The sequence below is a fragment of the Paramisgurnus dabryanus genome, chromosome 13 (assembly GCF_030506205.2).
Source record: "Paramisgurnus dabryanus chromosome 13, PD_genome_1.1, whole genome shotgun sequence".
NCBI classification, from domain to species: Eukaryota; Metazoa; Chordata; class Actinopteri; order Cypriniformes; family Cobitidae; genus Paramisgurnus; species Paramisgurnus dabryanus.
The window spans coordinates 38555623-38572242 of NC_133349.1; the positions used below are offsets into that span (position 1 = coordinate 38555623).

The 16620-nt window shown below is 43.3% G+C and overlaps 20 non-coding genes and 19 pseudogenes across 20 annotated transcripts; all 39 read left to right on the plus strand.

Moving 5' to 3' along the window:
• The first annotated feature begins 103 nt into the window (after nt 1-103).
• LOC135742134 (5S ribosomal RNA) lies at nt 104-222 on the plus strand. The gene has a single exon (XR_010529963.1). It is a non-coding gene; the product is annotated as a 5S ribosomal RNA (ribosomal RNA).
• A 126-nt stretch (nt 223-348) lies between these two features.
• LOC135742832 (5S ribosomal RNA) lies at nt 349-467 on the plus strand. Its single transcript, XR_010530236.1, has one exon. It is a non-coding gene; the product is annotated as a 5S ribosomal RNA (ribosomal RNA).
• A 125-nt stretch (nt 468-592) lies between these two features.
• On the plus strand, nt 593-711 carry LOC135742007 (5S ribosomal RNA). Its single transcript, XR_010529840.1, has one exon. It is a non-coding gene; the product is annotated as a 5S ribosomal RNA (ribosomal RNA).
• A 125-nt stretch (nt 712-836) lies between these two features.
• LOC135742450 (5S ribosomal RNA) lies at nt 837-955 on the plus strand (annotated as a pseudogene).
• Nucleotides 956-1075: 120 nt separating this feature from the next.
• On the plus strand, nt 1076-1194 carry LOC135742386 (5S ribosomal RNA; annotated as a pseudogene).
• A 121-nt stretch (nt 1195-1315) lies between these two features.
• Nucleotides 1316-1434, plus strand: LOC135742831 (5S ribosomal RNA). The gene has a single exon (XR_010530235.1). It is a non-coding gene; the product is annotated as a 5S ribosomal RNA (ribosomal RNA).
• A 125-nt stretch (nt 1435-1559) lies between these two features.
• Nucleotides 1560-1678, plus strand: LOC135742830 (5S ribosomal RNA). Its single transcript, XR_010530234.1, has one exon. It is a non-coding gene; the product is annotated as a 5S ribosomal RNA (ribosomal RNA).
• A 125-nt stretch (nt 1679-1803) lies between these two features.
• Nucleotides 1804-1922, plus strand: LOC135742828 (5S ribosomal RNA). Its single transcript, XR_010530232.1, has one exon. It is a non-coding gene; the product is annotated as a 5S ribosomal RNA (ribosomal RNA).
• A 121-nt stretch (nt 1923-2043) lies between these two features.
• On the plus strand, nt 2044-2162 carry LOC135742827 (5S ribosomal RNA). Its single transcript, XR_010530231.1, has one exon. It is a non-coding gene; the product is annotated as a 5S ribosomal RNA (ribosomal RNA).
• A 125-nt stretch (nt 2163-2287) lies between these two features.
• Nucleotides 2288-2406, plus strand: LOC135742826 (5S ribosomal RNA). The gene has a single exon (XR_010530230.1). It is a non-coding gene; the product is annotated as a 5S ribosomal RNA (ribosomal RNA).
• A 125-nt stretch (nt 2407-2531) lies between these two features.
• On the plus strand, nt 2532-2650 carry LOC135742277 (5S ribosomal RNA; annotated as a pseudogene).
• A 120-nt stretch (nt 2651-2770) lies between these two features.
• LOC135742229 (5S ribosomal RNA) lies at nt 2771-2889 on the plus strand (annotated as a pseudogene).
• Nucleotides 2890-3009: 120 nt separating this feature from the next.
• On the plus strand, nt 3010-3128 carry LOC135742422 (5S ribosomal RNA; annotated as a pseudogene).
• Nucleotides 3129-3253: 125 nt separating this feature from the next.
• On the plus strand, nt 3254-3372 carry LOC135742421 (5S ribosomal RNA; annotated as a pseudogene).
• Nucleotides 3373-3492: 120 nt separating this feature from the next.
• LOC135742385 (5S ribosomal RNA) lies at nt 3493-3611 on the plus strand (annotated as a pseudogene).
• Nucleotides 3612-3732: 121 nt separating this feature from the next.
• Nucleotides 3733-3851, plus strand: LOC135741798 (5S ribosomal RNA). The gene has a single exon (XR_010529642.1). It is a non-coding gene; the product is annotated as a 5S ribosomal RNA (ribosomal RNA).
• Nucleotides 3852-3976: 125 nt separating this feature from the next.
• Nucleotides 3977-4095, plus strand: LOC135741849 (5S ribosomal RNA). The gene has a single exon (XR_010529691.1). It is a non-coding gene; the product is annotated as a 5S ribosomal RNA (ribosomal RNA).
• Nucleotides 4096-4220: 125 nt separating this feature from the next.
• Nucleotides 4221-4339, plus strand: LOC135742825 (5S ribosomal RNA). The gene has a single exon (XR_010530229.1). It is a non-coding gene; the product is annotated as a 5S ribosomal RNA (ribosomal RNA).
• A 125-nt stretch (nt 4340-4464) lies between these two features.
• On the plus strand, nt 4465-4583 carry LOC135742885 (5S ribosomal RNA). The gene has a single exon (XR_010530288.1). It is a non-coding gene; the product is annotated as a 5S ribosomal RNA (ribosomal RNA).
• A 125-nt stretch (nt 4584-4708) lies between these two features.
• LOC135741861 (5S ribosomal RNA) lies at nt 4709-4827 on the plus strand. The gene has a single exon (XR_010529702.1). It is a non-coding gene; the product is annotated as a 5S ribosomal RNA (ribosomal RNA).
• A 126-nt stretch (nt 4828-4953) lies between these two features.
• Nucleotides 4954-5072, plus strand: LOC135742824 (5S ribosomal RNA). Its single transcript, XR_010530228.1, has one exon. It is a non-coding gene; the product is annotated as a 5S ribosomal RNA (ribosomal RNA).
• Nucleotides 5073-5197: 125 nt separating this feature from the next.
• Nucleotides 5198-5316, plus strand: LOC135741805 (5S ribosomal RNA). Its single transcript, XR_010529648.1, has one exon. It is a non-coding gene; the product is annotated as a 5S ribosomal RNA (ribosomal RNA).
• A 125-nt stretch (nt 5317-5441) lies between these two features.
• LOC135742506 (5S ribosomal RNA) lies at nt 5442-5560 on the plus strand (annotated as a pseudogene).
• Nucleotides 5561-5680: 120 nt separating this feature from the next.
• Nucleotides 5681-5799, plus strand: LOC135742382 (5S ribosomal RNA; annotated as a pseudogene).
• A 121-nt stretch (nt 5800-5920) lies between these two features.
• On the plus strand, nt 5921-6039 carry LOC135742200 (5S ribosomal RNA; annotated as a pseudogene).
• Nucleotides 6040-6164: 125 nt separating this feature from the next.
• Nucleotides 6165-6283, plus strand: LOC135742823 (5S ribosomal RNA). The gene has a single exon (XR_010530227.1). It is a non-coding gene; the product is annotated as a 5S ribosomal RNA (ribosomal RNA).
• Nucleotides 6284-6408: 125 nt separating this feature from the next.
• Nucleotides 6409-6527, plus strand: LOC135742426 (5S ribosomal RNA; annotated as a pseudogene).
• Nucleotides 6528-6652: 125 nt separating this feature from the next.
• LOC135742413 (5S ribosomal RNA) lies at nt 6653-6771 on the plus strand (annotated as a pseudogene).
• A 120-nt stretch (nt 6772-6891) lies between these two features.
• LOC135742414 (5S ribosomal RNA) lies at nt 6892-7010 on the plus strand (annotated as a pseudogene).
• A 120-nt stretch (nt 7011-7130) lies between these two features.
• Nucleotides 7131-7249, plus strand: LOC135742993 (5S ribosomal RNA). Its single transcript, XR_010530395.1, has one exon. It is a non-coding gene; the product is annotated as a 5S ribosomal RNA (ribosomal RNA).
• A 125-nt stretch (nt 7250-7374) lies between these two features.
• LOC135742449 (5S ribosomal RNA) lies at nt 7375-7493 on the plus strand (annotated as a pseudogene).
• A 120-nt stretch (nt 7494-7613) lies between these two features.
• Nucleotides 7614-7732, plus strand: LOC135742560 (5S ribosomal RNA; annotated as a pseudogene).
• Nucleotides 7733-7853: 121 nt separating this feature from the next.
• On the plus strand, nt 7854-7972 carry LOC135741846 (5S ribosomal RNA). Its single transcript, XR_010529688.1, has one exon. It is a non-coding gene; the product is annotated as a 5S ribosomal RNA (ribosomal RNA).
• Nucleotides 7973-8097: 125 nt separating this feature from the next.
• LOC135742249 (5S ribosomal RNA) lies at nt 8098-8216 on the plus strand (annotated as a pseudogene).
• A 126-nt stretch (nt 8217-8342) lies between these two features.
• Nucleotides 8343-8461, plus strand: LOC135742046 (5S ribosomal RNA). Its single transcript, XR_010529877.1, has one exon. It is a non-coding gene; the product is annotated as a 5S ribosomal RNA (ribosomal RNA).
• A 125-nt stretch (nt 8462-8586) lies between these two features.
• On the plus strand, nt 8587-8705 carry LOC135742470 (5S ribosomal RNA; annotated as a pseudogene).
• Nucleotides 8706-8830: 125 nt separating this feature from the next.
• LOC135743073 (5S ribosomal RNA) lies at nt 8831-8949 on the plus strand. The gene has a single exon (XR_010530473.1). It is a non-coding gene; the product is annotated as a 5S ribosomal RNA (ribosomal RNA).
• A 120-nt stretch (nt 8950-9069) lies between these two features.
• On the plus strand, nt 9070-9188 carry LOC135742381 (5S ribosomal RNA; annotated as a pseudogene).
• Nucleotides 9189-9309: 121 nt separating this feature from the next.
• Nucleotides 9310-9428, plus strand: LOC135742584 (5S ribosomal RNA; annotated as a pseudogene).
• Nucleotides 9429-16620: the final 7192 nt, after the last annotated feature.

Genomic DNA, 16620 nt, shown 5'->3' on the forward strand with positions numbered 1-16620 from the left:
TATGTCATATTTTCCCATGAATGCGTCCTTTCTGTAAGCGTTCTCCCATGGCATGGCGTTGCCACATTAGTTTTGAAGTGTCTCTCGAATCGAGTCTGCACTCGCTTACGGCCACACCACCCTGAGCACGCCCGCTCTCGTCTGATCTTGGAAGCCAAGCAGGGTCGGGCCTGGTTAGTACTTGGATGGGAGACCGCCTGGGAATACCAGGTGTTGTAAGCATTTAATTAATTAATAATTTTTTTTATGTCATTTTTTCCCATGAATGCGTCCTTTCTGTAACCATTTACCGATGTCATTGCGTTGCCACATTAGCCTTGAAGTGTCTCTCGAATCGAGTCAGCACTCGCTTACGGCCACACCACCCTGAGCACGCCCGCTCTCGTCTGATCTCGGAAGCCAAGCAGGGTCGGGCCTGGTTAGTACTTGGATGGGAGACCGCCTGGGAATACCAGGTGCTGTAAGCATTTAATTAATTAATTATTTTTTTATGTCATTTTTTCCCATGAATGCGATCTTTCTGTAAGCGTTCACTGATGTCATGGCGTTGCCACATAAGTCTTGAAGTGTCTATCGAAGCGAGTCAGCACTCGCTTACGGCCACACCACCCTGAGCACGCCTGCTCTCGTCTGATCTCGGAAGCCAAGCAGGGTCGGGCCTGGTTAGTACTTGGATGGGAGACCGCCTGGGAATACCAGGTGCTGTAAGTATTTAATTAATTAATTATTTTTTTATGTCATTTTTTCCCATGAATGCGTCCTTTCTGTAACCATTTACCGATGTCATTGCGTTGCCACATTAGCCTTGAAGTGTCTCTCGAATCGAGTCAGCACTCGTTTACGGCCACACCACCCTGAGCACGCCCGCTCTCGTCTGATCTCGGAAGCCAAGCAGGGTCGGGCCTGGTTAGTACTTGGATGGAAGACCGCCTGAGAATACCTAGTGCTGTAAGCATTTAATTAATTAATTATTTATGTCATTTTTCCCATGAATGCGTCCTTTCTGTAAGCATTCTCCCATGGCATGGCGTTGCCACATTAGTTTTGAAGTGTCTCTCGAATCGAGTCAGCACTCGCTTACGGCCACACCACCCTGAGCAAGCCCGCTCTCGTCTGATCTCGGAAGCCAAGCAGGGTCGGGCCTGGTTAGTACTTGGATGGGAGACCGCCTGGGAATACCAGGTTCTGTAAGCATTTAATTAATTAATTATTTATGTCATTTTTTCCCATGAATGCGATCTTTCTGTAAGCGTTCACTGATGTCATGGCGTTGCCACATAAGTCTTGAAGTGTCTATCGAAGCGAGTCAGCACTCGCTTACGGCCACACCACCCTGAGCACGCCCGCTCTCGTCTGATCTCGGAAGCCAAGCAGGGTCGGGCCTGGTTAGTACTTGGATGGGAGACCGCCTGGGAATACCAGGTGCTGTAAGCATTTAATTAATTAAATATTTATTTATGTCATATTTTCCCATGAATGCGTCCTTTCTGTAAGCGTTCTCCCATGGCATGGCGTTGCCACATTAGTTTTGAAGTGTCTCTCGAATCGAGTCTGCACTCGCTTACGGCCACACCACCCTGAGCACGCCCGCTCTCGTCTGATCTCGGAAGCCAAGCAGGGTCGGGCCTGGTTAGTACTTGGATGGGAGACCGCCTGGGAATACCAGGTGCTGTAAGCATTTAATTAATTAATTATTTTTTTATGTCATTTTTTCCCATAAATGCGATCTTTCTGTAAGCGTTCACTGATGTCATGGCGTTGCCACATAAGTCTTGAAGTGTCTATCGAAGCGAGTCAGCACTCGCTTACGGCCACACCACCCTGAGCACGCCCGCTCTCGTCTGATCTCGGAAGCCAAGCAGGGTCGGGCCTGGTTAGTACTTGGATGGGAGACCGCCTGGGAATACCAGGTGCTGTAAGCATTTAATTAATTAATTATTTATGTCATTTTTTCCCATGAATGTGATCTTTCTGTAAGCGTTCACTGATGTCATGGCGTTGCCACATAAGTCTTGAAGTGTCTATCGAAGCGAGTCAGCACTCGCTTACGGCCACACCACCCTGAGCACGCCCGCTCTCGTCTGATCTCGGAAGCCAAGCAGGGTCGGGCCTGGTTAGTACTTGGATGGGAGACCGCCTGGGAATACCAGGTGCTGTAAGCATTTAATTAATTAATAATTTTTTTATGTCATTTTTTCCAATAAATGCGTCCTTTCTGTAAGCGTTCTCCCATGGCATGGCGTTGCCACATTAGTTTTGAAGTGTCTCTCGAATCAAGTCCGCACTCGCTTACGGCCACACCACCCTGAGCACGCCCGCTCTCGTCTGATCTCGGAAGCCAAGCAGGGTCGGGCCTGGTTAGTACTTGGATGGGAGACCGCCTGGGAATACCAGGTGCTGTAAGCATTTAATTAATTAAATATTTATTTATGTCATATTTTCCCATGAATGCGTCCTTTCTGTAAGCGTTCTCCCATGGCATGGCGTTGCCACATTAGTTTTGAAGTGTCTCTCGAATCGAGTCTGCAATCGCTTACGGCCACACCACCCTGAGCACGCCCGCTCTCGTCTGATCTCGGAAGCCAAGCAGGGTCGGGCCTGGTTAGTACTTGGATGGAAGACCGCCTGAGAATACCTAGTGCTGTAAGCATTTAATTAATTAATTATTTATGTCATTTTTCCCATGAATGCGTCCTTTCTGTAAGCATTCTCCCATGGCATGGCGTTGCCACATTAGTTTTGAAGTGTCTCTCGAATCGAGTCAGCACTCGTTTACGGCCACACCATCCTGAGCACGCCCGCTCTCGTCTGATCTCGGAAGCGAAGCAGGGTCGGGCCTGGTTAGTACTTGGATGGGAGACCGCCTGGGAATACCTGGTGCTGTAAGAATTTAATTAATTAATTATTTATGTCATTTTTCCCATGAATGCGTCCTTACTGTAAGCGTTCTCCCATGGCATGGCGTTGCCACATTAGTTTTGAAGTGTCTCTCGAATCAAGTCCGCACTCGCTTACGGCCACACCACCCTGAGCACGCCCGCTCTCGTCTGATCTCGGAAGCCAAGCAGGGTCGGGCCTGTTTAGAACTTGGATGGGAGACCGCCTGGGAATACCTGGTGCTGTAAGCATTTAATTAATTAAATAATTATTTATGTCATATTTTCCCATGAATGCGTCCTTTCTGTAAGCGTTCTCCCATGGCATGGCGTTGCCACATTAGTTTTGAAGTGTCTCTCGAATCAAGTCCGCACTCGCTTACGGCCACACCACCCTGAGCACGCCCGCTCTCGTCTGATCTCGGAAGCCAAGCAGGGTCGGGCCTGTTTAGAACTTGGATGGGAGACCGCCTGGGAATACCTGGTGCTGTAAGCATTTAATTAATTAATTATTTATGTCATTTTTCCGATGAATGCGTCCTTTCTGTAAGCGTTCTCCCATGGCATGGCGTTGCCACATTAGTTTTGAAGTGTCTCTCGAATCGAGTCAGCACTCGCTTACGGCCACACCACCCTGAGCAAGCCCGCTCTCGTCTGATCTCGGAAGCCAAGCAGGGTCGGGCCTGGTTAGTACTTGGATGGGAGACCGCCTGGGAATACCAGGTTCTGTAAGCATTTAATTAATTAATTATTTATGTCATTTTTTCCCATGAATGCGATCTTTCTGTAAGCGTTCACTGATGTCATGGCGTTGCCACATAAGTCTTGAAGTGTCTATCGAAGCGAGTCAGCACTCGCTTACGGCCACACCACCCTGAGCACGCCCGCTCTCGTCTGATCTCGGAAGCCAAGCAGGGTCGGGCCTGGTTAGTACTTGGATGGGAGACCGCCTGGGAATACCAGGTGTTGTAAGCATTTAATTAATTAATAATTTTTTTATGTCATTTTTTCCCATGAATGCGTCCTTTCTGTAACCATTTACCGATGTCATTGCGTTGCCACATTAGCCTTGAAGTGTCTCTCGAATCGAGTCAGCACTCGCTTACGGCCACACCACCCTGAGCACGCCCGCACTCGTCTGATCTCGGAAGCCAAGCAGGGTCGGGCCTGGTTAGTACTTGGATGGGAGACCGCCTGGGAATACCAGGTGCTGTAAGCATATAATTAATTAATTATTTTTTTATGTCATTTTTTCCCATGAATGCGATCTTTCTGTAAGCGTTCACTGATGTCATGGCGTTGCCACATAAGTCTTGAAGTGTCTATCGAAGCGAGTCAGCACTCGCTTACGGCCACACCACCCTGAGCACGCCCGCTCTCGTCTGATCTCGGAAGCCAAGCAGGGTCGGGCCTGGTTAGTACTTGGATGGGAGACCGCCTGGGAATACCAGGTGCTGTAAGCATTTAATTAATTAATAATTTTTTTATGTCATTTTTTCCCATGAATGCGTCCTTTCTGTAAGCGTTCTCCCATGGCATGGCGTTGCCACATTAGTTTTGAAGTGTCTCTCGAATCAAGTCCGCACTCGCTTACGGCCACACCACCCTGAGCACGCCCGCTCTCGTCTGATCTCGGAAGCCAAGCAGGGTTGGGCCTGGTTAGTACTTGGATGGGAGACCGCCTGGGAATTCCAGGTGCTGTAAGCATTTAATTAATTAAATAATTATTTATGTCATATTTTCCCATGAATGCGTCCTTTCTGTAAGCGTTCTCCCATGGCATGGCGTTGCCACATTAGTTTTGAAGTGTCTCTCGAATCGAGTCTGCACTCGCTTACGGCCACACCTCCCTGAGCACGCCCGCTCTCGTCTGATCTCGGAAGCCAAGCAGGGTCGGGCCTGGTTAGTACTTGGATGGGAGACCGCCTGGGAATACCAGGTGTTGTAAGCATTTAATTAATTAATAATTTTTTTTATGTCATTTTTTCCCATGAATGCGTCCTTTCTGTAACCATTTACCGATGTCATTGCGTTGCCACATTAGCCTTGAAGTGTCTCTCGAATCGAGTCAGCACTCGCTTACGGCCACACCACCCTGAGCACGCCCGCTCTCGTCTGATCTCGGAAGCCAAGCAGGGTCGGGCCTGGTTAGTACTTGGATGGGAGACCGCCTGGGAATACCAGGTGCTGTAAGCATTTAATTAATTAATTATTTTTTTATGTCATTTTTTCCCATGAATGCGATCTTTCTGTAAGCGTTCACTGATGTCATGGCGTTGCCACATAAGTCTTGAAGTGTCTATCGAAGCAAGTCAGCACTCGCTTGCGGCCACACCACCCTGAGCACGCCCGCTCTCGTCTGATCTCGGAAGCCAAGCAGGGTCGGGCCTGGATAGTACTTGGATGGGAGACCGCCTGGGAATACCAGGTGCTGTAAGCATTTAATTAATTAATTATTTTTTTATGTCATTTTTTCCCATGAATGCGTCCTTTCTGTAACCATTTACCGATGTCATTGCGTTGCCACATTAGCCTTGAAGTGTCTCTCGAATCGAGTCAGCACTCGTTTACGGCCACACCACCCTGAGCACGCTCGCTCTCGTCTGATCTCGGAAGCCAAGCAGGGTCGGGCCTGGTTAGTACTTGGATGGAAGACCGCCTGAGAATACCTAGTGCTGTAAGCATTTAATTAATTAATTATTTATGTCATTTTTCCCATGAATGCGTCCTTTCTGTAAGCATTCTCCCATGGCATGGCGTTGCCACATTAGTTTTGAAGTGTCTCTCGAATCGAGTCAGCACTCGCTTACGGCCACACCACCCTGAGCAAGCCCGCTCTCGTCTGATCTCGGAAGCCAAGCAGGGTCGGGCCTGGTTAGTACTTGGATGGGAGACCGCCTGGGAATACCAGGTTCTGTAAGCATTTAATTAATTAATTATTTATGTCATTTTTTCCCATGAATGCGATCTTTCTGTAAGCGTTCACTGATGTCATGGCGTTGCCACATAAGTCTTGAAGTGTCTATCGAAGCGAGTCAGCACTCGCTTACGGCCACACCACCCTGAGCACGCCCGCTCTCGTCTGATCTCGGAAGCCAAGCAGGGTCGGGCCTGGTTAGTACTTGGATGGGAGACAGCCTGGGAATACCAGGTGCTGTAAGCATTTAATTAATTAAATATTTATTTATGTCATATTTTCCCATGAATGCGTCCTTTCTGTAAGCGTTCTCCCATGGCATGGCGTTGCCACATTAGTTTTGAAGTGTCTCTCGAATCGAGTCTGCACTCGCTTACGGCCACACCACCCTGAGCACGCCCGCTCTCGTCTGATCTCGGAAGCCAAGCAGGGTCGGGCCTGGTTAGTACTTGGATGGGAGACCGCCTGGGAATACCAGGTGCTGTAAGCATTCAATTAATTAATTATTTTTTTATGTCATTTTTTCCCATGAATGCGATCTTTCTGTAAGCGTTCACTGATGTCATGGCGTTGCCACATAAGTCTTGAAGTGTCTATCGAAGCGAGTCAGCACTCGCTCACGGCCACACCACCCTGAGCACGCCCGCTCTCGTCTGATCTCGGAAGCCAAGCAGGGTCGGGCCTGGTTAGTACTTGGATGGGAGAACGCCTGGGAATACCAGGTGCTGTAAGCATTTAATTAATTAATTATTTTTTTATGTCATTTTTTCCCATGAATGCGTCCTTTCTGTAACCATTTACCGATGTCATTGCGTTGCCACATTAGCCTTGAAGTGTCTCTCGAATCGAGTCAGCACTCGTTTACGGCCACACCACCCTGAGCACGCCCGCTCTCGTCTGATCTCGTAAGCCAAGCAGGGTCGGGCCTGGTTAGTACTTGGATGGTAGACCGCCTGGGAATACCTGGTGCTGTAAGCATTTAATTAATTAATTATTTATGTCATTTTTCCCATGAATGCGTCCTTTCTGTAAGCATTCTCCCATGGCATGGCGTTGCCACATTAGTTTTGAAGTGTCTCTCGAATCGAGTCAGCACTCGCTTACGGCCACACCACCCTGAGCAAGCCCGCTCTCGTCTGATCTCGGAAGCCAAGCAGGGTCGGGCCTGGTTAGTACTTGGATGGGGGACCGCCTGGGAATACCAGGTTCTGTAAGCATTTAATTAATTAATTATTTATGTCATTTTTTCCCATGAATGCGATCTTTCTGTAAGCGTTCACTGATGTCATGGCGTTGCCACATAATCTTGAAGTGTCTATCGAAGCGAGTCAGCACTCGCTTACGGCCACACCACCCTGAGCACGCCCGCTCTCGTCTGATCTCGGAAGCCAAGCAGGGTCGGGCCTGGTAAGTACTTGGATGGGAGACCGCCTGGGAATACCAGGTGCTGTAAGCATTTAATTAATTAATTATTTTTTTATGTCATTTTTTCCCATGAATGCGTCCTTTCTGTAACCATTTACCGATGTCATTGCGTTGCCACATTAGCCTTGAAGTGTCTCTCGAATCGAGTCAGCACTCGTTTACGGCCACACCACCCTGAGCACGCCCGCTCTCGTCTGATCTCGGAAGCCAAGCAGGGTCGGGCCTGGTTAGTACTTGGATGGAAGACCGCCTGAGAATACCTAGTGCTGTAAGCATTTAATTAATTAATTATTTATGTCATTTTTCCCATGAATGCGTCCTTTCTGTAAGCATTCTCCCATGGCATGGCGTTGCCACATTAGTTTTGAAGTGTCTCTCGAATCGAGTCAGCACTCGCTTACGGCCACACCACCCTGAGCAAGCCCGCTCTCGTCTGATGTCGGAAGCCAAGCAGGGTCGGGCCTGGTTAGTACTTGGATGGGAGACCGCCTGGGAATACCAGGTTCTGTAAGCATTTAATTAATTAATTATTTATGTCATTTTTTCCCATGAATGCGATCTTTCTGTAAGCGTTCACTGATGTCATGGCGTTGCCACATAAGTCTTGAAGTGTCTATCGAAGCGAGTCAGCACTCGCTTACGGCCGCACCACCCTGAGCACGCCCGCTCTCGTCTGATCTCGGAAGCCAAGCAGGGTCGGGCCTGGTTAGTACTTGGATGGGAGACCGCCTGGGAATACCAGGTGCTGTAAGCATTTAATTAATTAATAATTTTTTTATGTCATTTTTTCCCATGAATGCGTCCTTTCTGTAAGCGTTCTCCCATGGCATGGCGTTGCCACATTAGTTTTGAAGTGTCTCTCGAATCGAGTCTGCACTCGCTTACGGCCACACCACCCTGAGCACGCCCGCTCTCGTCTGATCTCGGAAGCCAAGCAGGGTCGGGCCTGGTTAGTACTTGGATGGGAGACCGCCTGGGATTACCAGGTGTTGTAAGCATTTAATTAATTAATAATTTTTTTTATGTCATTTTTTCCCATGAATGCGTCCTTTCTGTAACCATTTACCGATGTCATTGCGTTGCCACATTAGCCTTGAAGTGTCTCTCGAATCGAGTCAGCACTCGCTTACGGCCACACCACCCTGAGCACGCCCGCTCTCGTCTGATCTCGGAAGCCAAGCAGGGTCGGGCATGGTTAGTACTTGGATGGGAGACCGCCTGGGAATACCAGGTGCTGTAAGCATTTAATTAATTAATTATTTTTTTATGTCATTTTTTCCCATGAATGCGATCTTTCTGTAAGCGTTCACTGATGTCATGGCGTTGCCACATAAGTCTTGAAGTGTCTATCGAAGCGAGTCAGCACTCGCTTACGGCCACACCACCCTGAGCACGCCCGCTCTCGTCTGATCTCGGAAACCAAGCAGGTTCGGGCCTGGTTAGTACTTGGATGGGAGACCGCCTGGGAATGCCAGGTGCTGTAAGCATTTAATTAATTAATTATTTTTTTATGTCATTTTTTCCCATGAATGCGTCCTTTCTGTAACCATTTACCGATGTCATTGCGTTGCCACATTAGCCTTGAAGTGTCTCTCGAATCGAGTCAGCACTCGTTTACGGCCACACCACCCTGAGCACGCCCGCTCTCGTCTGATCTCGGAAGCCAAGCAGGGTCGGGCCTGGTTAGTACTTGGATGGGAGACCGCCTGGGAATACCTGGTGCTGTAAGCATTTAATTAATTAATTATTTATGTAATTTTTCCCATGAATGCGTCCTTTCTGTAAGCATTCTCCCATGGCATGGCGTTGCCACATTAGTTTTGAAGTGTCTCTCGAATCGAGTCAGCACTCGCTTACGGCCACACCACCCTGAGCAAGCCCGCTCTCGTCTGATCTCGGAAGCCAAGCAGGGTCGGGCCTGGTTAGTACTTGGATGGGAGACCGCCTGGGAATACCAGGTTCTGTAAGCATTTAATTAATTAATTATTTATGTCATTTTTTCCCATGAATGCGATCTTTCTGTAAGCGTTCACTGATGTCATGGTGTTGCCACATAAGTCTTGAAGTGTCTATCGAAGCGAGTCAGCACTCGCTTAAGGCCACACCACCCTGAGCAAGCCCGCACTCGTCTGATCTCGGAAGCCAAGCAGGGTCGGGCCTGGTTAGTACTTGGATGGGAGACCGCCTGGGAATACCTGGTGCTGTAAGAATTTAATTAATTAATTATTTATGTCATTTTTCCCATGAATGCGTCCTTTCTGTAAGCATTCTCCCATGGCATGGCGTTGCCACATTAGTTTTGAAGTGTCTCTCGAATCAAGTCCGCACTCGCTTACGGCCACACCACCCTGAGAGCGCTAGAGAGCAACAAGGAAGTGTTTGGCTACAGTAGGGAGGGAAAGGCTCTCCCAACAGTTTGCTTTATTTGGTTTATTTTCAAAAAAAGTTTTCTATTATTTGTTAAAAATAGTTGCATATTTCTTTTTGTTGAAAAAGATTTGTTACAGCAGCTCTGAGCTTTGCTCAGAAGCTGACAAAAAAGGCGCTTTTGCGCACAATGGACGGCCTACCTGGCAAAGACTTGAACATGGAGAAAGAGAAACGTATGGAGAAAGATCAAGGAACAGACAATGGACTAAATGAATTTCAGAATGGCAAACATGGTGAAGATGAAGGTAGGAGGATGCATGGATTTGAATATAAAAAATATTCTAAGGAAGCAACATTGATTGTCAATGCGGCTCAGGTGAAAGAAGTTAAAGCTGAAGATGTCATCAATTCTTTGAAAGAAAAAATTGGAGTTACAAACATTTTAGCTGTGAGACCAAGAGCAAACAAGGAATATGAAATGACACTGGAAAATGAGAAAGTATGTGAAATTCTTAAAGAAGGTCTTATTATCAAAGAAATTTTGTGTGAAGTAAGAAGCTTACAAACAAAGGAATGCATTGTTTCCTTCATGCACCTGCCTGCTTATATTTCTGATGAGACTATAACAAGTAAGCTATATGCATGGGGAGTAACACCAAATTCAATAATCAAAAGGAGATATTATCCAGGAACACAGATCACAGACGGCACCCGTTATGTGAAAGTAAAGTTTCCTAAAGAAGTACCATCACTTCCTTACAGTACACGATTTGAAACAGCAGAAGGGGAGCAGTATTTCAGGGTAATACATGATCGTCAGATAAAACTCTGCAGATTGTGTATGGGGCCTGGACACATAATGAAGGACTGTCCGGAGTTTAAATGTCATAACTGTGGAGAGACGGGGCACTTCGCCAGAGAATGTGATGCAGTGCGCTGCCCAGATTGTAAAAAGGTGCTAGTGAAATGTGAATGTTGGTGGGAACAAGAAAATGAAGCAGGAAAAGAGGCGGAAGATACTAAGGATGTCCAAAATGATGATGAAGACGATGAGGAATATACAGAAGCAATGGAAGAGGAGTTGGTGGAGGAGGAAGAACAAAAGGGAGATACAGTGGAAGAGGATGTGGACAATGAAAATGAGGATGAAGGATTAAAGAGTAAAGAAGGCGAACAAGAACTATCAAAAATACAAGAGGAAGAAGAGGAGATGGACAGAGATGAAAGAAGTGACATTAAAAAAGACTGGGAAGAGGTGACAACAAGAAGAAGACAGATAAGGGTAAGCCCAAATATTGAAAAGGCTAAAAGAAGACACTTAATGAGAATGAAAATCAAAGAAAAAGAAATAAATAGAAGAGGACAAAATGAGAACAGCTTTGAAGTGTTATCTGGAACTGAAGACGAAATAGAATGAGAAGAATAATTTGGATTATTTTAACCTTAATGGTGCTGAACATTGCCACAATTAATGTGAGGGGTTTATTGGACTATGAGAAATTTGAAAAGTTAAAAGAATTTTGTAAACGGGCAAATATCTTAATGATTCAAGAGACAAATTGGAAGGAAGAAGTAATGAATAATTTTAAAAAGAAATGGAAAGGAGAGGTCTTTTATAACAATGGGGATGGGAGAAAAGGGAGAGGGGTAGCAATATTAATTAAAAAAGGAGTGTGTGAGAATGTGAAGGAGGTTTATAATGATGGTGAAGGTAAATGTATGGCAATAGAAATTAATGAAGAAGGGGATAGAATTGTTTTATGTAATGTTCATGCACCTGTGGTAGAAAAAGAAAAAGTAGTATTTTTCAACACATTAAGGGCATTAATTGAAAAGTGGGGAAAGGTTTTAATAATGGGGGATTTTAACACTGTATTTGGCAAAATGGATATGGCAGAAGGGATGATTTTCAAATCGGATAGAGGAAGAAAAGAGCTTAAAAGTTTGATGGAAGAAAATGACCTAGTGGATATTTGGAGAGAAAGGAATGAAGGTATCAAAGAATTCTCACGAGAACAAATAGTTAAAAATTTTATTTGTAGAAGCAGAATAGATTTTATGATTTGTAACAGGGACTTTATGAAAGTAGTTGATAATATTTATTATAAAGAAACGTCTCTTAGCGATCATAAAGTTTTATGGGGACATATGGATCTAAGTGGAGTAAAGAGGGGGCCAGGCTTGTGGATTTTAAATACAGAACTTTTAAAGGAGGTGAGTTTTAAGAAAAGAATTAAGGAATTGATAAAAGAGGAACAAAAAACTTCAATGTACAAAGAAGATAAGAGAATATGGTGGGATAATGTTAAATACAGAATAGGGAAATATGCAAGAGACTTGAGTAAATTAGTGCAAAGGGCAAAAACTGTTAAGGAGAAAGAAATAAGAAATGAATTAAAACAGATTGTAAATGAAGGAGGAGAAAACATCCAAAAAACATTCATATTAGAAGAAAAACTAAGAGAAATAGAGGAGAAAAAATTTAAAGGGGCAATGATACGAAGTAAAGCTAAATATATGGTAGAGGGGGAAAAGTGCACAAAGTTTTTCTTTAATCTGGAGAAAAATAGACAGAGGGCTAGTTTGATCAAAGAATTAAAAGGGAGGAATGGGGAAATGGTTAAAGAAACAGGAGGAATTTTAAGGGAAATAATGGAATTTTATAAGAAGTTGTTTAGTAAAGAAGGAATAGGAGAAAATGAAAAAGAATTTTTAATAGAAAAAATTAAGAAGAAGTTGGATACAGATGATAAAAAATTAAGTGACGAACATATTAAAGAGGAAGAAATAGAAGAAGCTATAATGCAGTTGAAGAATTGTAAAAGTCCAGGAAGAGACGGATTGTCTGGCGAATTCTATAAAACATTTAAGGAAGTGCTGGTACCGATCTTGAAAGAAGTGTTTGATGAGATTTTTAAAAAAAAGGAAACAAGTAATTTTATGGGAATAGGGATTGTTAAATTGATTTATAAGAAAAAGGGAGATAAACATGATTTACAAAATTATAGACCATTAACTATGTTAAATACAGATTTTAAACTTATAGCGAAGATTTTAGCGAATAGATTGAAGAAAATTTTACCTAATATAATAGAAACAAATCAGGCATATGCGATACAAGGAAAGGACATTACAGATACTGTTTGCAACATAAGGGATGTGATGAGTTATATGATGGCTAAAAAGAAAAGTGGGTATGTTATAAGTCTTGATCTTGAAAAAGCATTTGATAGAGTAGAGCATGAGTTTTTATTTGGGATTTTAGAAAAGTTTGAGTTTGGAGAGAACTTTATAAAATGGTTGAAAATTCTATATAGTGGAGCCAAAAGTCAAATAAAGTGTAATGGGTTTTTAACTGAGGCCTTTACTATAACTAGATCCATTAGACAAGGATGTCCATTGTCAGTTCAATTGTATAGTCTTGTGGCTGAAACGCTCGGGCTGGCAATAAGAGAAGAAAAGGAAATTAAGGGGATAGATCTAGAAGAAAATGATGAACTACAAAAAATATACCAATATGCAGACGACACCACATTAATAGTGAGAGATATTAAAAGTGTCAGGAAAGCAATGGAAATTTTAGAAAAATATTGTAAAGGTTCAGGGGCAAAGATAAATATACAGAAAACAGCTTATATGCAAATAGGGGAGGGAGAAAAAATTGAAAGTTTTTACCCATTTAATAATGAAGAAAGCTTGAAAATTTTAGGGGTAAGAATTGGAAAAAATGAAAAAAATATGAGGGATTTGATTTGGGAAGAAGTTGTTGGAAATATGGAAAGAGTTTTAAATTTTTGGAAACAAAGAGATCTAACGTTAAGAGGAAAAGTATTAGTTTTAAATGCTCTTATGTTGGCTAAAATGTGGTACGTGTTGGGGGTTACACCTTTGCCAACAAACACAACAAAAAGAAATATAGCTGCAAGCAGCAATTGCGGGGTCAAGCACCTTCAGCGCAATGAGCACCCAAAGCACAGCAAAAACCACACGACGCAGCAAATGCGCAAAGCGCAGAAAGCGTGCAATACAGAGCTCGAACCCGAAGCAAAGCAAATGCAGAGCAGAACCACTGCAGTGCGGAGCAACAACAGAAAAGATTTCAAAAATATAACACGTGTGGAAAACCAGACAGGTCGAGAAGAACGTGTTAAAGGGAACACAAAAGGAAATCTCAATAAGTGAAAGTAAGAGCTGGGATTTGAACCCATGACCTCATGTTCCCAAAGCGCAGCACTAACCACATGCGCCACTGAGTAAACGATTAAACCACTGAGTTGGTGTGTCCAAGCTATAGAATACAGCTTTACAGCTATAAACATTGATATCCAGCAATTACCAAAAGTGTAGAAATGACAACAGAGAGCACAAATAACTGAAATACAATGTATAGTATGAAAATCACAAAACTTAAGTGAGAAAAAAGTTAAGACAAAAAACCACTGCACATGGGATTTGAACCCATGAACTCAGGTTCTCAAAGCACAGCACTAACCGCACGTGCCACTGAGGAATCATGGGTTGAAAGGCTGTGGAAAAGAGGCTTCAAAACTGCAAACATTGACATGCCAATCACTGAAAGGGCAGAAATAACACAACAAAGCAAAAATAAACAGAAATACAAAGCGTAGGGCAATCAGATAACTTAAATGGCACTGAATTTGTGAAGAACATTTTGTACAATAATGAACAACATGGGCAAATTTTGTCAGATTCTTTTTAATATGACAAAGGGACAGCATGACAGGCACGGTCCGCTTTACAGAGGTATTTCTCAAAAATTTGACACTCAGCAGAAAAATCTGTTCAGTCACGTCTGTGCGGATTGCTCCAAACATTATACAAGCAGAACCTGGCATAAAATAAACAAAATTTGTAAAAAGAGTAGCGAAAAAATCATTTACCATATGCCTTACAATAACACATGAACAGAATGATGGAAAATGACAAACAAGTTATTGTTGCGATCGGCAAAAAACCAGTAAATAAAATTTCACAAAGAAAATGTATATCAGACAAAGTATTCTGAAGATATAAGCAGTTCTATAAGAACTGTTATAGTTTATAACCCCTAGGTGGCGCTGTACTCTGACTTCCCAGGTACCTTCAGGACATCATGCCGAAGCTCCCTGACTATTTTTGCACGAATATGTCCAATAGTTCAAAAGATATAACAATTTATGATCAATTTCAAAATGGCAGACAGGTGGTGTGGTCAAACCCGACATAATACATATCGACAGATTCGGCATGAGGCAAGGAATCCGTAAACACCAACATCATAATTTTCAGACAAACAATTCAGTAGTTATGGGCAAAAAAAGCAATTTTTCATATCTCATGACCCATAGGTGGCGCTGTCACCAAATTTTGCATGAACCCCAAGTTCATGGTCCACATGAAGTGTACCAAATTTCATTTCAATTGATCAAAGAATGACCGAGATACAGCTTCAGAACCATTTTTGCATCAACCTCGTTAAGTTTGCGCATTTATTACTTTTGAACAAAGATAAATATCAAAATTCTGTTCGGTCATTTCTGTGCGGCTCACTCCAAAGTTCACCTGTGCCAAATTTCATAACAATTTAACCAAATTTGAAGGAGGAGTAGCGAATAAACGGAATACTGTACATTTCAAAATGGCCGCTACTGTAATGGGTGGAGTTTTCATGTAAGGTATTAAAAACAATAAGCATGAGGAGAGCAATCACGTGTACTAAGTAGAATTTTCATGGATCAAGCGGATCAGCAGTTATAACCATTTGAACATTGAATTTTTGCACTGCTGGTGGCGCTATAGAGTAAGTACTAGAGACCCCATTTTTGGTCACGTGACTTTTTAAGACCACCACTACAACTGTGCCAAATTTCATCATTTTCCTATGTACGGTTCATAGGGCTGCCATAGACGCCTATGGCTAAGAAGAAGAAGAAACAGCAGAATAATAATAATACTGACAATTCCAATAGGTGTCTCAGCACCTTCGGTGCTTGACCCCTAATAATAATACTAACAAATATAGCTGCAAGCAGCAATTGCGGGGTCAAGCACCTTCAGCGCAATGAGCACCCAAAGCACAGCAAAAACCACACGACGCAGCAAATGCGCAAAGCGCAGAAAGCGCGCAATACAGAGCCCGAACCCGAAGCAAAGCAAATGCAGAGCAGAACCACTGCAGTGCGGAGCAACAACAGTAAAGATGGCAAAAATATAACACGTGTGGAAAACCAGACAGGTCGAGAAGAACGTGTTAAAGGGAACACAAAAGGAAATCTCAATAAGTGAAAGTAAGAGCTGGGATTTGAACCCATGACCTCAGGTTCCCAAAGCAACGCACTAACCGCATGCGCCACTGAGTAAACGATTAAACCACTGAGTTGGTGTGTCCAAGCTATAGAATAGAGATTTAGAGCTGTAAACATTGATATCCAGCAATTACCAAACGTGCAGAAATAACAACAGAGAGCACAAATAACTGAAATACAATGTATTGTATGAAAATCACAAAACTTAAGTGAGAAAAAAGTTAAGACAAAATATCACTGCACATGGGGTTTGAACCCATGACCTCAGAATCTCATGGCATGTGGTTAACCAGATGCGCGACTCAGCTAACACAGCTCAAAGGGCAGCAAAAAACAGCTTAGGTGCTTCAAGGATTGACGTGTGCCAATCAACACAGATGCAGAACTGACAGTGCAGAGCAGAACTATCAGAAATACAATGTATATGGGAATCAAAAAGCTCAAATGAGATTGAAGACAAGAACATCATTCTGTATAGTAATGCTATACAATGTAATATACAGTCACATTAATTTACTATGACAAATAGACAACGTCACAGGCACGGTCAACTTTGGAGTGGTATTTCTAAGAAAGAGAACAGAATATCAAAAATCTGTTCGGTCATTTCTGTGCGGATTGCTCCAAACATTATACGAGCAGTACCTGGCATAAAATAAACAACATTTGTAAAAGGAGTAGCGAAAAAATAATCTACCATATGCTTTACAATAACACATGAACAGAA